Raw genomic sequence first — 9,264 nt, 5'->3', positions numbered from 1 at the left:
GACTAAAAGTGATTTACAACTAACAGAGGACCTTGGTCCTAGTGTATTCAGTTTTTTGACTAGTCTAATAGAATTCCCATACATTATAGCTTTTGCTATCTAACACATGGTATGTTTACATTATGGAAAGAAAAACTGTCTGTCCCAGTGCAGATTCCATCTCCATGTTCCAGTTTGTCTATTTCACTATTCTAATTCCTGCCACCAAACAGACTGATAATACCCGATTCTCCTGTGATAACTCTTACATGAGTCTTACTGAAGCTGTAACAGGACAGCACAGATTAAGACATCTGTGACTTGAAAGTCTTCATGAGCTTAAGTAATACAGCCACGTTAATTTTAATGTCTAGCCTGCTAAGCAGGGTATGACCTCTTCAGAATTAAATCATCACTTCCTTAGTCCAACTATACAACTGTAAACTACCACTGAAATGCAAACCCAACCCGATATATTTTACAGTTCAAACAGACATGTCTGCTTTTACTAACATCTCACATGCCTACCTTTCAGGCTTGCTGTCTTTTCTTCACAGAGCAGCTCGACACACACATGAAGACACTCTGTTCTGGGGTAAATTGACGTTTTTGGCCGAGTATTACTCACAGCATGTCACCATGCATTGTGACAGAAACACAAAAAACGAATTTCTTCTCCCTAAAATATATTTTAATAATCTCACAGCTGGCCAAAATTTAAATAAATAAAAAACTAAAAAAATAAGTGAGAAAAAACCCCCCAAAGAACATCCAAAGCAGACCCTGAAACCTTATGTGTTGTTTGGACTCATTAGGCACAGGTAGAGTATGAGAAGTCTCAAAATGATGAAAAATAAGAGGTTTCATAAAATGCTTGATATGTCTCTTAGGGCTTATGACAAAAAAAAAAAATCTCTGTATTTCTTAGCTTTCTGATCAGCTCCATAGATAAATGGTTTCTTAAACTCCTGGCTTCACCAATAAATAACTCCCAGATACTATAGGTTGCAATAAGTATAAAATCCGTTTACATTATGTCACAAAGATCAAAGAAGCATTATACAATTGCATTTTGAAAAAAAAAAAAAAGGATAAAAACTTTAACAGGACTAAGGTAAACAGGTAAACAACTAAACAACAGCCAAGTGCTGCTGATTTAAATGCACTGGATTAACTGATCAGCAGCAAGCGTAACCATGTCTAGAAAAGCAGATGTTTAGGCACATTGATGGTCTACAGCATTCAGGTGGAAAACCCAAGAGCTACTCGCACTCTGCAGGCTTCAGTTAGTATATTAAATGTTAAAGTTCATGACAGTATAATTAAAAAAAATAGTGAACAAGTATGGCTTGTTTGGAAGGGTTCCCAGGAGAAAGCCTCCTTTCTCTAAAAATGAACATGGCAGAATGGATTAGGTTTGCAAAATTGCATCTGAACAAACGACAAGACTCCTGGAACAATGTCCTGTGGACAGATAAGACCAAAGTGGAGATGTTTGGCACAAACACCTCATACCAGCTGTCAACCGTTGTGGTGCAGAGGTGATTACTATGGGTTTGTTTTGCAGCCACTGTACCTGGGCAGTCGTTGAGTTGGCAGTCATTGAGTTGACCTTGAACTCCTCTGTATACCAAAGTATTGTAGAGTCAAAGGTGAGGTCTTCAGTCCACAGGTAAAGCTTGGGTGAATCTGGCTCATGCAACAGGAGAATGAGCCCAACCACGGCAGTAAATCTGCAGCAGAACGACTGAAAAATAAGAGAATAAAAGTGTTGCTATTGTGGGACGTTAAGAGACGGGTGTATAAATGAATGCATGCACACCTTAATGCAACAATGAAGCCACACTGTAAGGAAGAGTAAGCAAAGTACTGTCAAAGTTGCAGGCTGGATTTTACAGATAGTTTTTAGGTCTTTTTTCGCAGGTAGATGGAAACACTTTGCCTCAAACTAGAAATACATTGTAAGGTGACATTGCTCGCTTTTAAGATTTATGACATATTGATACTCATCTACAGTAGCTGGTGCAAGAGTGCGTGGATGTTATAATGCGGTATTTCAAATGTGTTAAAAGTTTGTCTGTGGGTGTTTGTGAGTCTAACAAACAAAACAGTTTAAGGCCATCTGCCTTGTTAATGGGAGAGCATGGCGCCAGTAGATGCCTTGATAGCAACCTTTGAAACTATGGACATCTGTATGTGGCGTGATGGCTGAGGGTGTGTGTTTTTGTGTCTTGTTGGGAGAGATGGCTCCATCTGTTTGTATTCTTTCTCCCGTTGATTGCTCTGCTTCCAGCAAACTTGTATTGTGGGACTGTTTTAGAACACACACCCACACATGCATACCTGCAAGGAAGTATTCGCATATGCACACATACAGACAGACAATGAGAACTGAGTGACATTTCCTGGTGAGTACAGTATGTGCACAGATGTGTGTTTGGAAATAGAACGCAAATAGAAAAGTTCTAAAAGGCCAGGGATTGCTTTTGTTCAAAGACTCTTTGTCTGTTCTCCAAACTGATGAAAATTTATGGATGGTGGAATATTTTCTTGCTCCGTAATTAAACGGACTGCCCTGAGGCCTAATGTTTAACTAAACAGCTGAATCGTTTTTTGTTTATTATAACTAAATTGTTGCTTAATTATCATACACATCCTTTATTCTGTCACTTTCTCTCTTTCTGTGGTTTGGCTTTCCCTACGCTGTTGCTCGTGGCTGTGTGTGAGAGTGTGTTTTTGTATGCAATGGGTGTCATGTCCTGTGATGTCAGTGCGTGCACATGTGGAGCAGGCTAGTGTCAGGCTCCTGGGACCTGAAAGACATAAGGCAGAGATGGGGGCAAAAGGTTAATAAACACACACATGCAGAAAAGCACATTCACTCATGCATGCACAAAAATGTGAAAACACTCACCAGACACCAGACCTGTGCATTCACAAGTCATTGCTTCTTCTTAGTTAATCATTCAAACGTATTAATAAGATCACTTAACAGTTAATTAGAACACATTTTTTTGTTATTAAGCAGCAGGGGATGAATCTGAGCTTAGTTGTGTGCTTCCTGTTTTTGTTGTAATGCTTGGGACATACACGCAAAAGTATCGAGAGCACACACGTACAGTCACGTGTATCCCAGCGCAGCACATGCTTTGACCCCTGGGCCAGTGGTGGGCTGTTAGAGTGGCTGGGGCCGGGAGAGACCCCACTCTTTCTCTGTTGAAATAAATCAAAACAATACAGCTTTTTTCTTTTTTCTAGTAAATTGAAATTCCAAACAAAATGCCTATTAAGAGCTAAGAGACCTCCCTTGAGGAACGAGTACTGGCATTTAACATGCAGACCAAGTGTTTAGCTCCAGTACTTTCAAAAGGCAACACAGTCAAACCAATCTCCTAGAGAACGGCACAGCAAATTTCTTGCGGATGAGTTTGGGCCGTAGCTCAGATATACAAATTGAAATGATGGCTTCATGGTTTATCAAAGCAACCATAGTGTTTATTCGACTAGAGGCAAACACACAAGCTTCCTAATAACATTCGCAGAGGATATTTCCTCCGACACGTATACAAAAGAACCTGAGTGCTACTGTATAACACTCAGTGAAATTGATGTGATCTGGCTTATGCTTACATAGAGATGAATGCATCTTGCAATCCAAATATGAGATCTTGGAATGATTAAAAAAAACTGCACATCTCTTCCCCTCTGATGGCAGTTTTAGTGTTAAACTGCAGGAATGAGAGGCTGCGTCAATACATCCAGTAAGCAAGGGGGCGTGACTGTTTCGAGCAATGTGACTATGTTAATCCCCTCAAGGGTCAGTGGTTAGCCTTTTTAAAAGATGTGTTTATGCAGAACAATTAAATAGTCACTACCAGGATTGCCAGGAGCTAAGAGAACCAGAAATATGAGGGGAAAAAAACAACAAAAAGAGAAACCACTCTTAATTGAAGACATCTGTAAGAGTCCATGGAATTTTTTTTCTCCGAGTAAAATGTGAGCTACTAGTTTAACTTTAATATTGTCACATTGTGAAAAACACTAAAATTGCCATTTATAGAATTTTTTTTTTGTGAAATAATGAACAAGTCATTAGAGCCACTTTTGTTCTTGAAGTCAGCACTGATTTACCGACATTCTTTTTACAACATCACCAAGGTTCTTGGTTTTTAAAAAAAAATGCTGACGTATTCATTTTTCTTGTATTTGCAGCATCTGCCAAAAACAATCCTCATTATGTTAATGCAGAAAATCAATCCAAGTGGCATTACCAAAGCTTTGCACAAATATACAGTTTGAGAATACATTTTGAGGGGACAGGGCAGAACGAGGTTGTGTTTTCATTGCCACATACTGACACATGCGACATTATATAGAAAAGCACCAAGGTGTGTCCTCAATACATTTATACACAGTAAACACAACTTATCTAGTCTCTTTGTGTCGTTGCTCGGAGAAGGCTGAATTTATTCTTTGCCTATTTATTTGATGTTGATGAAAGAGTGGATCAAATCCAATCACATCAATCACATCAAAGGCCTACTGTGTAACGTGAGGAATGGCACACACCATGAACGCATGCACGCACCCACAAATGCAGACTTCCACACAATCTCGTAAACCTTTATGTTTGATCAGCGTCCTGATCTTGAGGAAACTTATCTACCCCTTTTCAGAGGAATGTGAAATATCTAATGGGGACAGCATGCTTGTCAGCAGTATCTCTAGGCTCTGCCAGCATTCTCCGTGGCTGCACTAAATGCAGACAGTGCATTCGCTGAGAAAATAGGTAGAAGGATAACTTTATACTCTTTAACTGCCAGTGTCTGTCTTTATCTTGGGGTCAAAGTTGTGCAGGGTTCCTCACCGCCTCACAACATACCTACTGTGTCTTCTCTATCTAGGTCCCCTCCATCGCTCTCTCTCTCTCACATTAGATGGAAGACATACTTAAAAAGAAAATTCAAGCTACTCTTCCAAACGGAGAGAAAGTATAGGCTTAGATGTAGGTGTGACTAACCAGAGAGAGCTCTTTATTTCCCACAGGTCAGTTGATGCTTTCTCTCCACTATCATGGGCATTCTCCATTTCCCAGGCCTCCGCGGGCTGGACGGAGAGATGTGTGAGTGTCTGTGTGTGTCTGATGCGATGGGCATGACGAACATGATACATCTTATCACATGCTTCTCTTCAGCGGATTAACAGGCAGGCTTCCAACAGCATTTATGCCAACACTCCTGTGGGGACTGGCTTTGTGCAAGCAACGGGAAAATTCAATCACTGCCTAAAGGATAGGAACGGGTGGAATGAAACGCTACTTTGGTTCCATTTCCGTGTTAACCGCTGTTTTTCAAGGCTGCAAATGAGGAAAGAGCGAGAGAGCGCTCGATGGCACTTCTCAATCTGTCCCACTCATATTTCCGACTCCTTATTGAGGAACAAGCTTGTGACAGGATGGATTTAGGAAACGAATAGGACCAGTGTCCGATGTCTCAAAAAACCTAAAGTCGTTTCTGACATTTGTGTAGGTTTATTTTCAAGAATAACTGCAATGCTTATAAATGTTGATAAAGACATTGATCCAAATAGTGTCCCCAGATTTAAAAACCTCCACAACATTTTGAAAAGTAATTTTAATGTCAAAATAAATTCCAATAGTTAGTAAAGTGTGGGCAGTGAGTACGCAGCATCAATCACTTTGCTTTTTATGGCAACTGAAAAATTACACTGACTTCTTTTACTGCTTTGCCTTTTTTGGTCACAGCACAGCAGCAATAAATTATTTTCCCATGAAGCTCGAACTGATAAGATGTAGTGCAAAACATTCTGATTTTCTAAGGCCTCTTTAGTGTCAAACTAATATCTTTTTCACAAGCTGGACTTTTATAGTATGTCTGCCAACTTTTAAGCATGCCCTCATTTTCAATTTGCACCAGTTTGCACAAAGAAGCAACGAATGTTGTGATCATGTTTTTAAAACGATTTTGTGAAAAGGGGCAAAAAAGTATATGTGTGAGACGAGCTGTGTGAGCATGACTTTCCAAATTTATGCTAGAAAACTGTATGCATACCTGGAGTGTCTACACTATAAAAGACATCTGCTCATGCATTTATGCCTCAAAGGATATTACCACAGTGATAGGTATCTTCTAAAACATCTGCCTGGAAAAAACAGTCCAGTCCCAGCCTGGTAACACAATTGTCTAATACACTCGAGCATGGTTTGCCAAGCTTGCCAAAATCCAAGGGGAAGATTTTGATGTCTTAATTTGATCATAATATTACCTACCCCAGAGCAGGCAACATGAAAGCAGTTGCACAGGAGGAATTCGTTTCTAACAGCATTTTCAGAACAGTGTTTCATTGTACTTCTCTTCCATCATATATCTATATTTCGATCCCTGTTGTTTATTAAGAAAGAGCCACGCCTCTCTAGTCATGGGTGATCCAGTCTTAAATGCATTCGACAGTTGCTACTGACCATCAAACAGTTCATACAAAGCAAGGGAGAGCCCTGTACCTGAAAACACATCAGTATATCAAGTACAGGATGTAGATGAGTTGTATAAGTTTGGGGGAACAGTGGTGCAGTGGTTAGTACTGTCGCCTCACAGCAACAAGGTCGTGGGTCGTGAATTCACCAATGAAGCTAGGGCCTATAGTCCTCCTATAGTCCAAAGACATACATGTTAGGTCCACTGGTGACTCATTGTCTGTCTCTGTGTTACTGAATTGGATAAGTGGAAGAAAATATAGTGGATGGATAGTTATATAAGTAGTTTTACCACTGTATCGATGTTATAGCTAGCATAAGCTAAAACTTAACCCAAACTCCTTCCTTCTGTGGGGAGAAAAAGAAAGAACTGGCACAGCCAGCCCCTTTAACATAATCGGGTGAAGATGATTCAGGTGTGGCTCAGCCTCTGGAAACTCTGCTGCTTTGCGTCCTCCTCAGGAAGATGAAAAAATATGTGTAAGGAACCACAAGCCGACCGGGACAGCTCGTCATAATCCCCTCACACAGAAGAGCCCAGACCAACACTCCACGAAGTACTGAGTCAGAGGTTACAGCAACTTTGAAGACAAAGATAGATAGAAAATACCACATGTTTTTTTTTAATGATCAGGAATGCATAATGACCTCTTTAGTACTCAAAATATAGGCTTTATTACTATGCACTTTAGTCAGGACTTGTATTCAGACTGAGTCACGACTTTGTCCTAGATCTACTGAATATTAGTTGTCAGTCACATATCCCTGAGTGCAACTGAATGAGTAATGCGTGTACGTGTAGTAGAATGTGAATATGCGCATGAATGCTCTGTACACCCCTGTTTACTGTGACTATTTGTGTATCTGACTGCTGTGGGACTCAAAGACGGTGAAAAAGAGAGAAAGAAAAAGCAGTAGGGGAGAAAAGGAGAGGTAAACTAAAGCTGCATGACGAGTACATCAGGGCGCAGGGCCCCGGCTGGGAGCAACAGTCCAAACACAGATTCGCCGTGTCCAAGCAGACAGTGAGGGGTAGAAGAGATTTCCCTATAGAGGCGGCCCGGGATGCTCTATACCTGAACACACATGAATACACACAGTATTCAATGAGCTTATGCTACAGCCAAAAACCACTACAAAACACAAACAGAGACCACCACTTTTTCTGTACGAACACGTATAAAGAGATTAATGTCCACACATACACAAAGACAACCAGAGATAGCGAATAGAAATGTAAAGTTCACTTCCACCTACAGTCAGCATAATGTCCTGCCTGGATTACACAGTGTATGTGGGGAGACTAGAAGTGAGAGTTGTGGTGCCTCCAATTCAGTATGCTATCACTGTCAAATTGCCCTTACGCACATTGCTTTTAACTGAGGCAACACAAAAGAAGAAAAAAAGGAACAAACATCAGTGCTGAGATAGGAACACTGGATATGCACACGATGTCTAGTGACTGCAGCAATCCCACAAGGTAGACCATGTGAGAAGGTGCAGTGTGACGTGGTTTTTGTGCAAAAGGGTATTTTTCATCTTTTTTCATTTTTCATTTTTTCCAACCATCTGAGTCATGACCTGATTGACACATTTAATACGTGTGTGCGCAGATGATGGAAAGACAGATTGATGAATAAACATTGTGGCTAGGCAGGCAAGATGCTGAAGAGAAAACACAACAAATGAAATACTTTGAATGATAATTACCGGGAGAAAATGAGGGGCATGGTTTATACAGTTTTTTTTCTTTGAAAGACAACAAATCTTTAGAATCAGCACTGGTTTGAACAAAGAACTGTGAAATAGGAAAAGAAAATCGTTGTGATTGACAAGGAGATGAAACAGTTCATTCTAGGGCGTTAAAATGATAATATTATATACGTGACAATCTGTTTCAAAGGAGATCATCATTGAAGAGGAATGCTAACAGCTATCACTTGAAAAGAGTGTTGTAAAGTAAAATCTTACACTTCTAATGTACTGTCATCCACCCACAGGGAAGAGAGGAAGACGAGTGGAAAAGGTAAAGAAACATTTTTGAAGCACTGTGACCATTCTGTTGTTTCTGACTGGCAAGTGTTATCCCTCAGGGTAAGTTTTAGATTGCGTGGGTGGAAGACTCACAAAGTGGGTTTACTTTAGCTGATTTTGAGACATTTCTATTATAGATGTGTCACACTTCTTTGAAACTGTCCGAGTCTATAGGCAGGTAGCAGATGGAGAGATGAACTTTGCCCTAAAACGATTGGGTAATTTTTTAATGAGGCTCGCCACACACATCCTATTTTTTGATCAAATGTTTCTAAATAAATTCAAACTGAGAATAAAAATGGTGGTCATCTATACTTCCGAGACTTTTACCTAAAAGACAAAAAAGGTGCATTTTTTCCCCTCTGTTGGATGACTTATCAAAAAATTTGGGAAGTTCTTATGAGGTCAAGCTCAGTGAAGTCTTTTTAGACCTTGATGACCTGACCTCAGGTTGGCATCTTCTGTTTTGTGTCTGAGAAGGCCTCAAGGACAGTCTGACTGCTTGTTTAATTTTGGAGCTAGTGCAGAGCCTACTGTGTTCTGTAATCTGGAAGGGAGATTAGATGTAGAAGTGACCATACAAGATGCACGTCACAATGCCGCTTTTCTTCTTCCCTTGATTTCCTTGAATATTTACATAAAAAGTACAACTTATCTATTTAAAAAAATGACACTGAACCTCATGAATCATTATTCTTCTATTTCTACAGAGTGAATCTGTCATATCATTTAATGTAAGTGTTTAAGAATGTATACAT

This window comes from Neolamprologus brichardi, chromosome 12 (assembly GCF_056152115.1).
Source record: "Neolamprologus brichardi isolate AB-2024 chromosome 12, ASM5615211v1, whole genome shotgun sequence".
NCBI classification, from domain to species: Eukaryota; Metazoa; Chordata; class Actinopteri; order Cichliformes; family Cichlidae; genus Neolamprologus; species Neolamprologus brichardi.
Note: the sequence above shows the minus strand (reverse complement) of the source record.